Source organism: Dendrobates tinctorius, unplaced genomic scaffold (genome assembly GCF_039654945.1).
Source record: "Dendrobates tinctorius isolate UK_male_01 unplaced genomic scaffold, ASM3965494v1 ptg000071l, whole genome shotgun sequence".
Taxonomy (NCBI): Eukaryota; Metazoa; Chordata; class Amphibia; order Anura; family Dendrobatidae; genus Dendrobates; species Dendrobates tinctorius.
The window spans coordinates 13,908,493-13,929,361 of record NW_027361739.1 but is presented as its reverse complement, the minus strand read 5'-3'; the positions used below and the strand labels follow the sequence as shown (position 1 = coordinate 13,929,361).

The 20,869-nt window shown below is 42.3% G+C and overlaps 1 protein-coding gene across 1 annotated transcript in view; it reads left to right on the top strand.

Moving 5' to 3' along the window:
* JPH2 (junctophilin 2) overlaps positions 1 to 20,869 on the top strand; it is a 97,745-nt gene that overhangs the window by 57,162 nt on the left and 19,714 nt on the right. The window lies entirely within an intron of this gene.

Genomic DNA, 20,869 nt, shown 5'->3' with positions numbered 1-20,869 from the left:
GAGGTTTCCAGCAATGAGGCACACCGTGATCATCTTAAAGGGGATGTCCACTACTTGATCTACCTCTTCTTAATTCTTTATTCCCCAGTGCTAAACAATAAGATACTCACCTCCAGCATCGGCGCAGTTTCAGCAATGATGATGATCTGATCTCTTGGCGGTTGCATGACATTGTTATGCAATGTAAGCGCTACAGTTTACGCCTACTCACACAGTGATAGATCATTAGCAGCCGCCGATTGGCTGCAGCGTTCACGTGGCCTAACAATGTCACATGAGCCTTGGGAGACCTGGAAGACATCGCTGGAACAGTGCCGGTGCAGGAGGTGATAGTTTTATTTTACCCCAAGGAGTAAAGTATCTTAGAAGGAGTTATCCAAGTAATTGACAACCCCTTTAATGTTCATAGAACAAACAAAATTTAAATGGGCACAGAAAATAACTGAGGTGTAAAGATTTATGCCATTATGAAGTCATTGTATGACAAACTACGCAATTTCCCTACAACTATTAAATGTAAATAACACTCGCAGTGTGGTATCAAATCCATTAACAAGTGTAAATTTTGTAAATTTCCCTCTAGTGAGGCGATCCCCAATTCTACCCCTCAACTTCTCAGGAATTTGGATATTGAGAAAATGCGTCACTTCAGTCGTTATTAATAGAATCAGCTGTTAGAAGAGGCATTAAAAGGGAATTCCAGTGGACAAGCATATATTTTAATGAGAGGGCTGGAATGTGTCTTCTGAGCTCTGCTTTTCCTTAGGCCATGTGAAGATCATCGCATTTTCCGTCCAAGTGCGATCTGAAAAAACATTGTATCACGCACAGGCCAATGGTGTTCTATGGGGCCGTGCACATGTCCAATTATTGCCTCAGAACGAGTCTCAGTGTGTCCTAGTTTGATCCGATTATCAGAACCCACACGGCCATGCAACTCAATGAATGCATGGAAATCATCGGACTGCTATTGGATGACATCTGAGTGCAGTCGGATTTCCTCACACTGACAGAATGGACAAATTGGAGAATTTTTTTTCTCCATCTTCTCCTCATCCGAGAAAATCGGATCACACTATGATCACACGCCGATTAAACTCTGATGAGAGTGTGAATAGCATAATTGGCCTGATTCTCTCGGATGAGAGTGTCTACGGCCATCTGACCCTAACGTTTGAGCATTATAACCTTTGCACATAATAAAGTCACAAAATATCTGAACAAGTAACATGGATTAATTTGAATAACACTGACAACTATTACCTGTCAGAACAGAAGATCTTGAGCTCCAACATACCCAGTCCTTAATATCGGAAGGTCAGTGAGTGAATAATATGTAGTTAAGCCATAAATGAAGTGCATATTTTGGGTCTTTATCGTTTCTATAATTTTCTCTCTGTTGAGTGAGTGAGCTTTATCGGGTTCGGGTGTGGGGCAGGCGAGCTGTGTTCCTCTTTTTCGGGTGTGGGGCAGGCGAGCTGAATTCCACTTTATCGGGTGTGGGGCAGGCGAGCTGTATTCCTCTTTATCGGGTGTGGAGCAGGCGAGCTGTGTTCCTCTTTATCGGGTGTGGAGCAGGCGAGCTGTATTCCTCTTTATCGGGTGTGGGGCAGGCGAGCTGTGTTCCTCTTTATCGGGTGTGGGGCAGGTGACTTGTGTTCCTCCTTATCGGGTGTGGGGAAGGCGAGCTGTGTTCCTCTTTATTGGTGTGGAGCAGGCGAGCTGTGTTCCTCTTTATCGGGTGTGGAGCAGGTGAGCTGTGTTCCTCTTTATCGGGTGTGGAGCAGGTGAGCTGTGTTCCTCTTTATCGGGTGTGGAGCAGGCGAGCTGTGTTCCTCTTTATCGGGTGTGGGGCAGGCGAGCTGTGTTCATCTTTATCGGGTGTGGAGCAGGTGAGTTGTGTTCCTCTTTATCGGATGTGGGGCAGGCGAGCTGTGTTCCTCTTTATCGGGTGTGGAGCAGGCAAGCTGTGTTCCTCTTTATCGGGTGTGGAGCAGGTGAGCTGTGTTCCTCTTTATCGGGTGTGGAGCAGGCGAGCTGTGTTTCTCTTTATCGGGTGTGGGGCAGGCGAGCTGTGTTCCTCTTTATCGGGTGTGGGGCAGGCGAGCTGTGTTCCTCTTTATCGGGTGTGGAGCAGGCGAGCTGTGCTCCTCTTTATCGGGTGTGAAGCAGGTGAGTTGTGTTCCTCTTTATCAGGTGTGGGGCAGGCAAGCTGTATTCCTCTTTATCGGGTGTGGAGCAGGCGAGCTGTGTTCCTCTTTATCTGGTGTGGAGCAGGTGAGTTGTGTTCCTCATTATCGGGTGTGGGGCAGGCGAGCTGTGCTCCTCTTTATCGGGTGTGGAGCAGGCAAGCTGTGCTCCTCTTTATCGGGTGTGGAGCAGGCAAGCTGTGTTCCTCTTTATCGGGTGTGGAGCAGGCGAGCTGTGATCCTCTTTATCTGGTGTGGAGCAGGTGAGCTGTGCTCCTCTTTATCACGTGTGGAGCAGGCGAGCTGTGCTCCTCTTTATCGGGTGTGGAGCAGGCGAGCTATGTTCCTTTTTATTGGGTGTGGATCAGGCGAGCTGTGCTCCTTCCCAACTGGCTGCTCCCCATCTCCTCTAACAACATGAGCCTAAAAAAATGTGCACCTGGGTCTACCCCCAAAAAACACTTAAAAATAATTGAAAACCATCTAAAAATGCTTGGAAGACTCTTCCTATCCATTTCCAATGTATAACCACTATGATGTTCATATGTTCAGTCTTGTCAACATTTTTATTTAACTTCAAGTTTTCAAAAACATCTGGCACGTTTAAAAATGAACGTGCAAGTCACTTTTTTTAATAAGCACCTGATAAAATGTGCTCCAAAATAGGCATTATCCAATCGGAAGAAAAATCTACAATAATGGCCAAAGCCACAGAGCCACAAGTAAAAAACGCTTCACGAAAAAATTCTTCCGAAACTTTTCAGGAAATACCACCTCCTCCAAAATGTCCCCCAAGGTTATGTGCACATAACGTACGTAGAGTCCTTTTCAGGTGGATTCCGCCCGGAATCCAAGAAGAAAAGCACCACAAAATCAGTGCAATAATGAACATAATGTACATGAATGTGTTTGCGACATTGCTGTGCACATGTTCAGTCTTTAGTCACTTTTTATACCGCTTCAGGATTCATAAATCTTGAAGTAACATGTTCACTTTTCTGGTGGCTTCGTTTGGAAGATGCCCACTTTTATTGTTGATATTGTATGTAAAAGGCGTTTGCGGCAGAAAGTGACCAGAACCACCAGTGAAGTGGCTTCAGGAAAAAGACGCAAGCTTTTCCTTACGCGGTATGGCCTATTAAAATCTCAGTGGCTCCACCAGCATCTTAAAGACTTCATGTGCACATACCCAAAGTGGGAACATTTCATTAAGCATTTTCCACCATTTTTAAACACTTAAAAAAAAATTCCATATGCACATTGCCGACACACAATCATAGACAGACTGAAGTATCATACCCAGGGCCACTATCAGGGCATTACCAGCTTTACTGTTGTATGGAGCCCGGAGAGCAGAAGTTAAAAGGAGGGCCCGGACACAGTCCACCCTCCCTTCTTGTGTTTCCACTCACCGAGCCCCAGGGTATAATAACGTAGGGTGCACCTGCGCGCTGCCATTGGCGGCGCACATCTTGGTGCAGGGGGCTTTCCTTGGAGCTCCACAGAACAGCCGTGCAGCTCTAAGGGAGTCCCTCCGCCTTTTCTGTGATGCGCTGGTGATGGTGTGCACGCAATGACGTCACACCAGAATATACCCCAACCAGTCTCCAGGAAGACACTAGAAGTGGAGCTTCACCTACTGGGGATGGTGAGAGGTAAGTATGAAAAATTTATTCTTAAATAAAATGAATCAAATGGGCTTGGGGGAGCAAGTGATGATGAATTAAGGGTGTCGGATGGGGAACAGTGAATGATGTATTGAGAAGGAGGAGCACAAATTATAATGAATTGGGGTGTGGGAACAGCAAAGGAGGAATTGAGGGTGGGGGATGGTGACAAGAACTGATGAATTGAGGGTGGAGGATGGGGACAGTAAATGAAGACTTGAGGGTGGGGGGTTGATAAAGCAAATAATGATGAATTGTGGGTGGGTAAGAACAAATGATGAGTTCTGAGGAAAGAATGATGAATCGAGGATGGGGGAGAGCAAATGGTAATAAATTGAGGGAGGGGGGACCAAATAATGATGAATTGAAGGTGAGGTACAGCAAATGATGAACTGAGGGTTGGGGGAGAGCAAATAATGATTAATTGAGGGTGGGATATAGAAAATGATAATGAATTGAGGGTGGGGGGAACAAATAATAATGAACTGAAGGTGAGGGGACAGCAAATGACGACTTGAGGGTGAGGGAGGAAATAATGATTAATGGAGTGTGGGTGGAGAGCGAATGATAATGAATTGAGGGTGAGGGAAGAGCAAATGATAATGAATTGAGGGTGGGGGGTGGGAAGAGCAAATAATGATGAATTGATGGTGGGGTATAGCAAATGATAATGAATTGAGGGTGGGGGAGAGCAAATGATAATAATTGAAGGTGCGGGAGCGCAAATGATAATGAATTGAGGGTGCAGGGGAGAGCAAATGATGATGTACTGAGACTGAGAGATCGGATGAGTAAATGTTGATGAATTGAGGGTGGGGGTGGGAGAGAGATGACATGACAATGAATGGGGGGAGTTTGAGGTACAGAGTGGGGGGCAATAAGGATGCAGGAGTGTAACTGGTAATGAATTGGGGGAAAGAGAACAGGTTATAATTAATTTATATATTGGGTGGGGAAAAGTGGCTATTTACAGCTAGTTGGGGCGCAGTGGTGGATTACAGTTTATATTTGGAATGGTGGGTTGCATAATAACTAATTATATATTAATGGTGGGTGCACATCTGTATTCAGCTGCGTAGTGTAGTAGTTGGATAAAATGTGGGCAATGTGCTCTGGAAGCAGTGCTCTAGATAACTGTGTTATTTTATGCAGAGACGAGTTGTGGCTGGAAGAAATGATGCAGTCTGCGCTGGATGAAGAAGAAAAGCAAAGATGAAGGACTTCAACTATAGATAATACCGGTGTATTACCTGTACACTTAGACTATAAGTCAGTAGTATTACCTGTGCACTTACACTATACACTGTATGCTATATACAGCGCTCCTGTATATAATATCATTGTTGATCACTGTATTACCTGTACACTGTCACTATATACAGAGCTCCTGTGTATAATGTCTCTGGTGATCACTGTATTACCTGTACAGTGACACTCCAGAAAAATACAGAACTCTTGTGTACAATGTCATCGATGATCACTGTATTACCTGTAAACTAACACTATATACAGAGCTCCCATGTATAAGGTCACTGGTGATCACTGTATTACTTGTACACTATACGCTATATACAGGGCTCCTGTGTATAATGTCAGTGGTGATCAGAGCATTACCTGTACACAATACACTATACACAGAGCTTCTGTGTATAATGGTACTTATGGTAATGTTAGTATTGTGTTTTTTAATTAATGATCAGTATTGTAGTATTCGGTCACTATGTGGTGGTGGTAATATGTGGTCTGGTCATGATGTGGCAGTATTTGTTCCTTGTATGTGGTATTATTTGGTCACTATGTGGTGGTAATATGTGGTCTGGTCATGGTGTGACGTTATTTGTTCCTTGTATGTGGTATTATTCGGTCATTATTTGGTGGTAATATGTGGTCCGGTTATGATGTGATGGTGTTTGTCCTTTGTGTGCGGTATTATTGGTAATCTGAAAAAAATATGCGACACATTCCCTTAAAGAGAAATAAATAAAAATATATCTAAAAAGAATATTGGCTATTTTAAGAAATGTTTAATAGGTTAGAGTAGAGTAGGGCCTTGACTAAAGAGTCTACCTGGCCGCGGTGGCAACTTTAAAAATATTTTGGCCTAAACAAAAGCTGATGGCTATGTAAGTGATGTGGTGTTCGATGGAAACTGTTAATGTGTGATTGGTGAGGAGCTTGTGGTGCAGAAGTAAAGTTTTTCCAAGAGTGGGTGGTGGGACTGTGGAAGGCTTGATGTATGTATGTACTGTAGGCGGAGATGAGGTGGAGCCTGGCAGAGTCTCAAGGGGGCCTAAAAATGTTGCCAGTATGGGGCCCTGAAATTCCTGGTGGCAGCCCTGATCATACTTTTCCTCTCCATCTCCCTCTCCACTAATAATTGCATGCTAACAGATTTCATTTGGTTTTAGACATACTTTACTTTTCTGTAGTTTTAACAATTTTCTATTATGGTGGTTAACATGAGGTCAGCTGATAAACTCGACTCATAACAGTCTATTGAGTTAATGGCTCTTTAAAAATGGATGAGTTTTTCTGCACAAAGGTATTTTTTTTATCCAGATTTGGTCAAAAAGATCCCTTGAGATCCCAGATTGTGGTGATTTTCTACACACCTTGAATATTCTTTGATCTGCTAAAAAAAACCCAAACAGCTTTTGATCAATCTCTAATTTTCACTAACATGTTCTAGTTAATTGCTGTTGTCCTATTAGCTGCCATACTATAATATTGTGTTCATTAAGGTGTTTCCTGAAAGACTCTCAGTTCATCGTTGCTTGTTCTGCTTGCCAAGATATAATCATTTCCATGCAGTCCGATTAATTAAAATTCTCAGCTGCAAAGTGGAAAGCAAACAAGCCCACAGTGTAATCAAAGCAAAGGGAATGTTCAAGAGAAAGCAATTAGAAATTTCTGTGTGATAACTGGAAAAAAGCTTCTTCTGGCTCCATTCAGCTCTTACAACCATGGCTGTATGACAATTAGAACCCATGGAATGAGATCTATATATAGAATTGGTTAGTCAAAAACATGACAAACACTCAATGTTTCCCTAAGTAATGAAGCCACCTATACTTCAATGGTTAGAGGAGATGGCACAGGATTTTTCAAAATATGTCTGCTTTCATTCAAAAACAGCTCCACACGTGTCCTCAGGTTTTTTCTGGTACTGCAGCTTTCAACTACTGACTTTAATGGAGGTGCAATATTAGCAAACATTTGACAGGCGGAATTAAGTCAACTTTTTTTTCCTAATTAATCAACATTAATCCACATTTTGATCTTTGCCTTTTCTTGGCCATCCTTCTAAAATCAAAGATAGGTCAATATTAGCTACATATTGGTCCAACACCCAAAGCTATGCTGTTTGTTCTGCTTTATTATCATCCTTCTCCCAGCTGCTCCTCTTCCCCTCTCACAGCATGAATCATACAAATAGCAATAAAAAATTGTAGCATCATTCCCCTTGCTCCCCTCTCCATGCATTCGATAATGATGCTTTAACTGAAACTATGGATTGTTGGTGGATCTGATCGAAATGTTTGGGTTCTACCAAAATTCAATAGACATGTATGGGGTTGTTAAAAATTGGTTGAGTTGAGGTTCTGCATGGAAAAGAAAAAGTATTTTCCCCTTGATATTATTATTATTTAATGGCCATCTCGAGCCATGGTGACTTTATGGATGAACTTGTAGGAAGATTGATCTTGTGCAAGCTTAGTTAGGAACACCAGGTCTTCTCCGCCATTATCTTGATACAGGGGCGGACACTGACAGCTTGGGGCCCCTGTGCAAGAGCTGTGCCTGGGCCCCCCTCCTTTCATGGCGTCAAAGCTACGTGTGTGTTATATATATATATATATATATATATATATATAGCCACACACACATACATGTATATATATTACATAGTCTCCTTTATTATGTATATTGCCGTCCCCTATTATACAGTGCCCTCTCTTGTCATGTACAGCACCGTCCCTTACATATTGGATTATATAGAGCCCTGTTTTTTATTACATACCATCCTGTCTTGTTAGCTGTATAATGCAGTGATGGCTGATGGAGCATGGGAAAGCATCCTTTCTAATGGAGGAGCTGATGGACTGGTAGTTTGGTCACGGTTCCTCGATCAGCAATCATTTTATATCTAAAAAGAGGGGACTATGTAATAAAAGAGGGTGCTGTGAATAACAAAATTAGCAAGAATACACTATTTAAGAGACAGCACTATACATAACAGCAGAGGAAGCTATATAATAAGGGACGGCACCATATATAACTAGAGAGGATGGTACATAATAAGGGACGGTGTTATACATAATAAAAGAGGAAACTATGTAAAGATGGTGTTATACAGAATTAGTGAGTACACTATATACTAAGAGACTTTGTTATACATAATAAGTACGTACACTATATACTAAGGGACTGTGTTAGACATAATAAGCGATAGTAATGTCTTCCTCCACCTCCACCTATTCCTAAGGCCATTATAAGTCCCCCTTCCTCCCATCCCAATCCCCATACCCCTCATTGTCCTCCTCCCCTCGCATCCCATTATTGTCCTCTCCCCCATCATTGCCCTCTTCACTACCTCCATCATTTTCTTCTCCCCCACCTCTATCTTTGCTTTCTCCCCCACCACCCCATCATTGCCCATTCCACCACCTTCATCATTTCCTCCTCCTCCACCACCCCCATTACTGCCCTTTCCACCAACACCATCATTGCATTCTCCCCCACCCCATCATCATTTCTCTTTCCTCCACCACCCTATCATTGCCCTCTCCATCACCCCATTATTGCCTTCTCCCCATCATGGCCTTCTCCCATCACCCCCAACATGGCCTTCTCCCCATCACCCCATCATGGTCTTCTACCCATCACCCCATCATGGCCTTCTCCCCCTCACCCCATCATGGCCTCCTCCCCATCACCCCATCATGGCCACCTCCTCATCACCCCATCATGGCCTTCTCCCCATCATGGCCTTCTCCCCATCACCCCATCATGGCCTTCTCCCCATCATCCAATCATGGCCTCCTCCCCATCATGGCCTTCTCCCCATCACCCCATCATGGCCTTCTCCCCATCACTGCCTCCTCCCCATCACTCCATCATGGCCTCCTCCCCATCACCCCATCATGGCCTCCTTCCCATCACCCCATCATGGCCTTCTCCCACAACCCCATCATGGCCTTCTCCCCATCACTCCCATCATGGCTTTCTCCCCATCACCCCATCATTGCCTTCTCCCATAACCCCATCATTGCCTTCTCCCCATCACTCCCATCACTGCATTCTCCAAATCACTCCTATCATTGCCTTCTCCATCACCCCATCATTAGCCCTCTCCCCATCACTCCCCTCTCCCCATCACCCCATTATAACCTTCTCCATCACTCCCATCATTGCCTTCTCACCATCACTCCCATGATCGCATTAATGTCTTCTCTCCGTCACCCCATCATGGCCTTCTCCCATCACTCCATCATGGCCTTTTCCCATCACCCCAGGGCCCAGGCATCATGGCTTTCTCTCCCCATCACTGCCTTCTCCTCGTGCCCCCATCATTGATGGCTGACCTCCTCCAGGGCCAGGCAGCTCCACCTACACACACAGACACACACAGACATACATACATACACACACTGACTGACAAACACACTCACACACACTCACTAACACACACACTCTCACACACACACTCCCACAGACACCACGCCACCTCTCTCCACTCTCACCTGTCTGCAGCATCGCCCGCGGCCGTGCTTCCTCGCTCTGCTACAGCAGAGGCCGCTGAATGATGACGTCATTCAGTGGCACGCTCCTCTGTGTCAGAGACGTCGGGCAGGAAGCAGGATGGATGGATACTTGCAGCTCCGCTCCTGCAATTTTCTCTTGCAGGCAGCGGAGCTGCTTGGATCGCTCCCTGCCCCTCGCTGCAAGACTGCTGCACATGAGGGCAATCTGGCCAGGGGCCTCTGGAGCCTCGGGCCCAGAGAAAATGACCAGATTGCCCTCCTCATTAGCCGCCCTGCAGGGGCCCCCTGGAGCCTCTGTACCCAGGTGCAATGCACCAGTTGAACCGGCGGTATGTCTGCCCATGTCTTGATAGCTTCAAGCCATCGAGCTGCTGGTCTTCCTCTTCACCTTGTTCCTTCTATTTTTCCAACCATGATCTTCTTCTCCAGTGATTTCTCTCTTTGCATAATGCATCCAAAGTCGTAGCTTGGTGATCCTTTCTAAGGGTACCGTCACATTTAGCGATGCACCAGCGATCCCGACAATGATACGACCCGGTCAGGATCGCTGGTGCATAGCTAAATGGTCGCTAGTGAGCTGCCACACAGGCAGATCTCACTAGCGATGCAGCAGCGGTCGTTACTTACCTGTCAGACGCGGCGATGAAGACGTCCTCCCGCCCGCACCCACGAGTCGCTCGTCGGTGCCAGCAGGAAGCCCAGCAGGAAGTGGCCGACAAGAAATGGCCCGGACGTTCTCGCGCGATCAGCGATAGCCAGCGGGGGAGCCGGTCGGAGGTAAGTATCATACATAGCGATATCGCTAGCAATATCGCTGCTGCGTCACAAAATCGGTGATGCTTTAGCGATATCGCTAGTGATCTTGCTTAGTGTGACGTGTAGGACTGATAAAACCACTCAGTTGCGTGTGGAAGGTGTTAGTAGAATAAATAGTAATTTACACTGTGGTGCAGCCACAACCTGGCACTGGTGCCTTTGGAAGCTTCAAGATACGTCATCAATATAAGATCAGTGGGAATATAACAACTGGCACCAACCAGTCCCATGCCGGAGAAAATACTTTTTCTCTTCTATGCAGGTCCCCGACTCAACCAATTCTCAAGCTGCTCATACATATTTGGTTATTGTTGGTGGAACCCATACATTTTGACCAGATTAATCAACAATTTAAATAAGTATCAGTTAAGGCATTATCAGAGGCAATGGGAAGAGAGAAAGGGTGAATGATGCTGCTGATTTTCATGACAGTTTGTGAGACTCATGCTGTGAGAGGGGAGGAAGAGCAGCTGGGGGCGGAAAGTTGTTAAGTCAGAGCAAACAGCACAGCTACTCATCTCTGCACTAGACACATCAATGAACTATGCACCAACATTGCAGAAATAAAAAACTCAAAATATCTTGGATATGCTTGTTTAAGATTGATTGGGAATTTATCTTATAATCTCAGACAAATCTCTCAAATCTGAATACAGAAATTAAAGAATAATGCATATTTATTTGTATGTATGCATATACAGTATATAATAATATATATATACATAGTATACGCTATAAACACTACATATACATGGTAATACAAGAGGGATTATTTCTGCTGCAGAGTTCATGAATGGTAGGATCTACTAGTTATTTCAGGAGTTGGGTTAGGTGTCAGTATTTTAAGAATGTCCAAGTCATCACTGCTGAGTTCCACACAACCTTTACGATAATCCCTTGACGTACTTAATATTCCTGCAGAAATGTGATGCTTTACATCTTTTCAGTATTGTCCTTGGCTTGGTTTGGTTCCCAATATGGACTGCTGGTATATAGCAGAAACATGAAATAAGGCTCAGAAAAACAAAAGTAGGACTCCATGATTGCAATAATACCGCCATATAGGGCCAAGGCAATACTTCCAAATAGAACCAACATAATACTGACATATAGAACCAGAAGAGTACTGCCATAAATTTCATACATAACACCACCATTTAGTGCCCAAATAATATGCAGCCTCCAAATAATACATTAAAAAATTATTTTCATGCTATCAAAAGGGCATAGTTATTTAGCCAACATGAAAATAAGCAAGTTTTCAATTGACTTGCTTTTCTATCTGCTGTCATTCTCCTGCTATGAGAGCTTTTGTCTTAGGAGACCAGCTAAGCAATAGCTGCATAGCAGGCTGAGGAGTTAGCTCCTGAGATACCAGCCACCTTTCTCTAGCTCATCAATTTTTTATAAAGAAATTAGATGCTCACCTTTTTCTCCTCAGATGTGGAGCAGATGTTATCAGTCCTACAAAGTCACAAGCCTTTCTGCACCATGTCTGCTTCCACAGCAGTTATCCTAATCGTTGGTATTACTTTTTCAAGCTATGTGCTTGTTACAAAGACTGTTATCTCCATATGCAAATATAGTCATAACAGTGCTGACTTCAGAGAAAAAGTCAGAGAGTGTTTTTTAAAATAAAATATTTTTTTGTGTGTGTTTTTTACTTTTTAGTATTGGGTCAGTAATGGGGGTCTCTGATAAACATCTCTCCATTACTAATACCAGGGCTTGATGTCAGCTGTGTTTTAGGACACTTCACAGCTGACATTAACCTCAAGTCCATTATACCAATTGCCATTGACCAGGGCAATTCTGGAATTTTTAGGCTGGGAAGGGCCAAATAACCATGGACTTTCCTAGACTGATAATATAAGCTCACAGCTGTCTGCTTTACCTTTGCTGGTTTCATAAAACAGAGGGGACCGCACATCGTATTTTTAATTTATTTATTAGGTTAGACAAGCCTAAAAAGATGTAGAATAAACGTCACATGAAAGGTACTAAAGCATGCAATTTTAATATATGTAGGGGGGCTGTGAAATTATATATCTGCAGGATATCTATCTATCTATCTATCTATCTATCTATCTATCTATCTATCTATCTATCTATTATGCATCTAATATCTTTCTATCATCTAGAAATTGAACCAAACTTCAACTCTGTGTCATTAGTTTGTCCTCTGTTGGACCTTTGTGGTCCATGATTTCTTCAAAGCTACCTGTATCTTCTGGTGGACAAGTCCAACCACTAGGAAGGTGTACTAGGAAAAATTGAACAAGCATTATACTATCCTTACCCCGGAACTAAGGCCCTGAGTGAGAACAGCAATGGCATGAAATAGTGCCTGGTCGTACTTTCATATCTTGTTCTAGGGCCTTCTATCTTCTTAGCAAATTGAATGGCACTTTCACATCACCTTCCTATTCCTGTGCAGGTATCTGTAACGGAGAAGTGTGATAAATATTTAATGCTTTGAACTTTCAAAATAGTTATATTTTATAACTTGTATAGACTCTTCACATCTGACAGCCTCTTCTGACCCTAAACTGCTGGAGCATCTCGCTGGGTCTCGCTATATATACCATGCTAGTTATACAGTATATAGTGTATGCAGTATTTGTAACAGTAGGGAGCTGGCAGCTGTTGGCTCAGAGGGTGAGTAGAAAAAAATGGTCTACAATCTAGTGTTAGATACAACACATTCCCATATAGAGTACAATTATTGGTACCGTTAAAAACTCAACTTCATAATTATCACTAACACTAAATCACAAATTAAGCCCCAGATAGTAGAGAGAATATTAAACCATATTTAGTCTTTATTACATCTATATATATATATATATATATATATATATATATAAAACTGAGTGTATGTATGAATGTATGTGTGTGTGTATCAAGCCATGCCCACTTCACATAGCCCCGCCCATTCCACATAACCACACTCACTCCACACGCAAAGCCCCGTATAATAAATATCTAATATATATATATATATATATATATATATATATAAAATATCTAATCTAATAAATATATATATATATATACAGTATATATAAATAACTAATATATATATTTCATAGGCACATCTTCTTGACCACAACAGGTACACTGCCTGTGTTGCCCATAGCAACCAATCACTAAGCATCTTTCATTTCACCAGAGCAGTTTAAAAGATGAAAGCTGAGCTGTGATTGGTTGCTATGAGCAACAGTTTTCCTTGTAGACAGTTGTGGTAACTGAGGCCTATTTTTCTTATCATTTTTATGGTGTTATCATCCTTCTGTAAAGCTAGAAATAACACAATTTATTACCATGCTGACACAGACCACCCTCTGACACAGACTGCAGGGGGAGCCCAGAATTAGGAACTTCTCTTTGTCTGGCATTAAGCATCTCATTAACTTAAAAATTCAAACACAGATTAAAGAAAAAAACACAAGACGGATTTCTCCAACCCAGGTATCATTTTAATCAGTGTAGCAGTGCCAACCTGACAATGTAGTCCAATAGCTCTGACGGGATGATGTGGGATATTAGGGGTAGTAGTCCGGTGGCTCTAGCTGACGGGATGATGTGGGATACTAGGGGTAGTAGTCCGGTGGCTCTAGCTGACAGGATGATGTGGGATATTAATGGTAGTAATCCAGTGGCTCTGGCTGACAGGATGATGTGGGATATTAGTGGTAGTAGTCCGGTGGCTCTGGCTGATGGGATGATGTGTGATATTAGGGGTAGTAGTCCGGTGGCTCTGGCTGATGGTATGATGTGGGATATTAGGGGTAGTAGTCCGGTGGCTCTGGCTGATGGGATGATGTGGGATATTAGGGGTAGTAGTCCAGTGGCTCTGGCTGACGGGATGATGTGGGATATTATGGGTAGTAGTCCGGTGGCTCTGGCTGACTGGATGATGTGGCATATTAGGGGTAGTAGTCCGGTGGCTCTGGCTGATGGGATGATGTGGGATTTTAGATATAGTAGTCCGGTGGCTCTGGCTGACTGGATGATGTGGGAAATTAGGGATAGTAGTCTGGCAGCTCTGGCTGATGGAATGATGTGGGATATTAGGGGTAGTAGTCTGGTGGCTCTGGGTGACGGGATGATGTGGGAAATTAGGGATAGTAGTCCAGCGGCTCTGGCTGACGGGATGATGTGGGAAATTAGGGGTAGTAGTCTGGCAGCTCCGGCTGACGGGATGATGTGGGATATTAGTGGTAGTAGTCCGGTGGCTCTGGCTGATGGGATGATGTGGGAAATTAGGGATAGTAGTCTGGCGGCTCTGGCTGACGGGATGATGTGGGATATTAAGGGTATTAGTCCGGTGGCTCTGGCTGGCGTGATGATGTGGAATATTAGAGTGCGTGGCTATGCACTCAGCTTTAAAGATATATTATATATATATATATATATTATATACATAATCATTTTAATTTGTTATAAGTAATCACAGTTAGGTAATATGCCCGGGCAACGCCGGGCTCTTTAGCTAGTATTGTATAAAAAAGCAAAACAAAACATACAAATGAATCAGTTGTGGTAACTGAGGCCTATTTTTCTTATCATTTCTATGGTGTTATCATCCTTCTGTAAAGCTAGAAATAACACAATTTATTACCATGCTGACACAGACCACCCTCTGACACAGACTGCAGGGGGAGCCCAGAATTAGGAACTTCTCTTTGTCTGGCATTAAGCATCTCATTAACTTAAAAATTCAAACACAGATTAAAAAAAGAAACACAAGACTGATTTCTCCAACCCAGGTATCATTTTAATCAGTGTAACAGCGCCAACCTGACAATGTAGTTCAATAGCTCTGACGAGATGATGTGGGATATTAGGGGTAGTAGTCCGGTGGCTCTAGCTGACGGGATGATGTGGGATATTAGGGGTAGTAGTCCGGCGGCTCTAGCTGACGGGATGATGTGGGATATTAATGGTAGTAATCCAATGGCTCTGGCTGACAGGATGATGTGGTATATTAGTGGTAGTAGTCCGGTGGCTCTGGCTGATGGGATGATGTGTGATATTAGGGGTAGTAGTCCGGTGGCTCTGGCTGACGGGATGATGTGGGATATTAGGGGTACTAGTCCGGTGGCTCTGGTTGACGGGATGATGTGGGATATTAGGGGTAGTAGTCCGGTGGCTCTGGCTGACGGGATGATGTGGGATATTAGTGCTAGTAGTCCGGTGCCTCTGACTGACGGGATGATGTGGGATATTAGGGGTAGTAGTCCGGTGGCTCTGGCTGACGGGATGATGTGGGATATTAGGGGTAGTAGTCCGGTGGCTATGGCTGACTGGATGATGTGGCATATTAGGGGTAGTAGTCCGGTGGCTATGGCTGACGAGATAATGTGGGATATTAGGGATAGTAGTCCGGTGGCTCTGGCTGACAGGATGATGTGGGAAATTAGGGATAGTAGTCCGGTGGCTCTGGCTGATGGAATGATTTGGGATATTAGGGGTAGTAGTCTGGTGACTCTAGGTGACGGGATGATGTGGGAAATTAGGGATAGTAGTCCAGCGGCTCTGGCTGATGGGATGATGTGGGAAATTAGGGGTAGTAGTCCGGTGGCTCTGGCTGACGGGATGATGTGGGAAATTAGGGATAGTAGTCCGGCGGCTCTGGCTGACGGGATTATGTGGGATATTAGGGGTATTAGTCAAGTGGCTCTGGCTGGCGTGATGATGTGGAATATTAGAGTGAGTGGGCGGGACTATGCACTCAGCTTTATAATAATAATATATATATATATATATATATATAGTATATAATCATTTTAATTTGTTATAACTAATCACAGTTAGTTACTATGCCCGGGCAACGCCGGACTCTTTAGCTAGTATTGTATAAAAAAGCAAAACAAAACATACAAATAAATCAGAGTGCTACTAAAAAATGTAGGGGTATAAAGTATAATTTCCAATCCAAAAGAATCACTTGTATGTAATTAGTATAGAAAAAAATAAATTATGTTTTCATAGATAAAGATCTTGGTACAATAATTAATATAGATACTTATACTTCAAAACCTTAATGATAAATCAAGGATGTGTCAATTATATACTTATATCTATGTATGAAATATATGTCTAGAGATTTTATATACAGTATATAGTGCTATCATACAATGGACACATAGTGTTAAACACTTATGAATACTACACATAGGTGAGGTTATATGACCATAGAGAACACCTTGCCCGGCAAAAGAATGTGCAAGCATGAAAGTAATAGAGTACTTACAAGTGATTGTTGGTAAAGTGCTATCTGGGGCTTAATTTCGCATGTGATTTAGTGTTGAATTGATAACTACAACCTTTTGTCTAGTATTTATTTCTTACTGTATAGGAGATTATAAGACACTTTTCTACGATTATCATATGTATTTATAAATGGTTGGCCTGCTTGGACAACCCCTTGGGTTAGTGCACCGATTTTTCCACGTACGAGAAAAGCAGACCTGTTATTTTCACCATAGCTTGATCAGTTTGAGCAGAGTGGGGTGCTAAAGTCACCTGTTTTTCTTCAAAAAAAACAAAAACATTATTCACCTTCTCCATTCTGACAGTCTGTGAAAATTAGGCCACTCTCCAATATCATCCGAGTGCGGTCTGATTTTTTCACAGACCCATTGACTTGCATTTCCGATTTTGATCCGACTCTCGGATCAAAATTGGACCAGTCTCCGACATTTTCCATGGACCGCTTGGTTCAAGGAAAAAATCGGACAGGTGCATAGCCCAATAGAATTTCACAGGTACGAATGTTATCCGTCATAAATAAGCTGATCACAGAGTATGCTGCTGCTGAGACTTCCAGTCTGTGATCTGCTGCAATAAATACTAGCAACATATAAGTTTTTCTGTAGCGCCACCGCAGGAGAAAATAAAAATCACACATTTGTTATGCTCAATGGGCTGTTTGTGTAACATATGTGTGAGTTACATCACCCAAAGTAGGAGAAACTTTTTCAAACCATTAAAAGATGAGGGTTTATTCTCTAAGGAAGGGGTGGGAACCTCTGACTATGTCAATTTCTCTGACACCGGGCAGATCCCCGTGGACTGCAGAACTTTGGCAGCCGGACCCGTTTTGACGTCTGCCAGCCCTTTAATTCCTCTCTTTACTGTGAGCAAGCCCACAAAATGGTAACTACTGAATACTGTGGCAATGAAGTGCCTGTGTCAGCAGAGTTAGCATGTTCTGCTCTCCTGACCCTCTGATGATGAAGCCAGCAGTCACATTGTCTCCTATGTGATGTATGCATCAGCCCTACTGTCTCCTATGTAATGTATGCATCAGCCCCAGTGTCTCCTATATGATGTACATATACCAGCCCCAGTTTCTTCTATGTGATGTATACAGCAGTCTCAGTGTATTCTATGTGATGTATATACAGTAGACTCCCACTGCTTGAATTCTAAAAATGTAACATGAGTAGTGATGAATTTCCTACTGTGAAGGAGACATGTAGTGTAATATACAACTGTGTTTCAAAGAACTTACTGCTGAGATCAGTTCTTTACAAAACTTATCGCATAGATATCAATTGCGCTCCAGAGTGAGAGTATCAACATCAATGCGACCTAACATCTCACATCTCACCAAAGAAAACCAGTTCCAGCCATCGTGTTAGGAATGAGTGAATTGTTTGACCAAATATAGCAGGATCATTTTCAAGTGGATAATTTTGTATTGCCTGCACTTGATGGTATAAATATCCAAATGGCCCTTGGCAGAAAAAGGTTCCCTACCCCTGCACTAAAGTTATGTATACATGTGTTTTCTTTCAGGCCAGGCTCTGAAACCCATCTGTAAAAGTGCGTTCTAAATGCTCTAAATGCTCAAAAGTCTGAACATATGAATTTCTAAATAAAATGACTTTAATCTTGGATGGACTTTAGAGACTCAGATACATTTTCCTGATGGAGGGACTCCATTACTCATGTTTTCCTTGTGTAAGGGTTTCACTCTCGCTGGTAGGCTTTTGGCATTAGACCTTAGGTAACGTTCACACAGGCAATGGTCCGAACACGTGCAGTTTTTACTGCTTTCCACAGATTGCACAGGACCAAAACCAACTCATATACCTAAATCCCTAGCCTTGTCCAAGCACTGACATCCTGTCTGGTGCACAGTCTGTGCGTTCACACAGTTGGACAGACACTTTTTCAACTTTTTCAGGAGACTGACACACAATGAAGCTACTTCCTGCTTCTTAGAGACACATGCAGGTGCTTCTAATCAAACACTGCAGAGCTGGGATTTAACCCTGTCCTTGCCAGCTACTCTACATCTGCTTTTCCTAATCCTGCCGCCACCCATTTGTTCTGCTTCTTTCTTCCTTCCTTCTCCACCTTTTTCTCTCTCTCTTTCCCTCCATATAGATATTATCTTATTTGTCTGCTTACATGTGCTTGTTTGGCATTATTATATCTCTCAATAGTTAGGCGAGGTCTACTTGAATTTAGAATTAAACCACTAAGTATACTTGTTTGTTTTTGCTGCAATTATACCTTGCCCACTTACAATATATTTCTTGCCTATTTGCTATTTACATCACTTTTTGTTTCTCTGTTATTTCTTATTTTATGTTTTCATTACAAATGTGTGTTTGTTGTTTTTGATGTTAACTCTGTTTCTAAAAAAATCAGATAGAAGGTGAAAACGACTCGCTGTCCATATGTTCATGCTTTTGAGCCAATTGTTTGAAAAAGTGAGGTGACCATTCTCCAGGCGTCTTCTGGTCTGAAGACAATCTATACTTTGTAACGCAAGTCAATGGGAGGGGATAAAACATGTCTGGATGTGTTTTAGATTATTTTTTGCTTGCAAAAACGTTAGCTGTTTCTTCGTTGCTGAATGGAGTTAAATTTTTTTGGGGAAAATCACAAGGAAAAAAGATTCCATGAAAACACTAGAAAACTGCAAAAAAAAATGTCAAAAACATTGAAAAAGAACTCAAGAAACAACCATGGATAATGCTAAAGAAGAGTATCTTGAAAAAATCTGAAAAATCAGTATTCCTTAAAGCATCTTCCTTTTGAAAAACTCGGCAGGTTCGCCTACATGGAAAAGATGTTTTGTGCACATACCCTACTCACAGTTTTATCTGCTGCAGATCTACGTGTTCTCTGGATGCTGAACCTCTTATAACCCCATACACACCACTGACTGGCAGATTTCTGCCTATGCACTGTATACACAGAAAGTAGCCAATCATGGGGGCGGAGTTATACAGAGCTCGTGAATATGGAGGACTACATGGCACAAGACTACTAGTCCTCTAGGAATAATCTCCTGCTGATAAAACGGTGATTTTATCAAAACTACAGCAAGATGCCCACTAAGTGCCACATAGTTATAATCAGGGTCTCTGCCTCTACATTATGCTGATCTTAGATTAGATGACAACAACCTGGTGACAGATTCCCTTTAACATTCAGTTTGTGTCTAAGAAATAATTAAAATAAAACCATAATCATTTTTGGATGGCTGAGATAAATAACCTTTTAATGCTCAGGCTGATTGAATCTCCTTATCTCGAGCCATTCTGTTGATTTATTTCATGGCCAGATCCCTAGCGTTGTCCCTTTCAATTTAATGTGCCATATATTATAGCAAGTGTTTAGAAAATCTCGTAAATTTCTTCCCGGCCTCTATTATAAGCAGTTGTTCCCAGTAACAGCAGCAATGTGTGTATATATATATATATATATATATATATATATATATCTGTCACCGGAGCCTCGTCCCATCTGTGCGTATTGCCGGGTAAGACGACTCTTAATCTATATTTTTTTCAAGATCCAGTTACAATAGTTTAGCAAAATCAGCCAGATAGGTACAGAACTGGAGAAATGAGAGCGTAGAAAAATGTAATTAATCTAGCATGTACGAGTTGGCTGCGGCACTGGATTGCTGGAAAGTCCACATTATAAGATTTATATACACACAATCACTGTGTTTTCTATCTATCTAGCTAGCTATCTTAAGAAAACTGTTGGACTGAAAGGCGGACAAATAAAGTCCCACTTTTTGTTATTTTGGAGAGATAATTTACTGCATTTTTGTTGGATTACCTAAAGAACCTCTATTCATTCACAGTGCTGATTCAATTTTTCAGTTTTGTCTATCTATCTATCTATCTATCTATCCCATGTCTATCTATCTATCTATCTATCTATCTATCTATCTATCTATCTATCTATCTATCTATCTATCCCATGTCTATCTATCTATCTATCTATCCCATATCTATCTATCTATCTATCTATCTATCTATCTATCTATCTATCTATCTATCTATCCCATGTCTATCTATCTATCTATCTATCTATCTATCCCATGTCTATCTATCTATCTATCTATCTATCTATCCCATATCTATCTATCTTTCTATCTATCTATCTATCT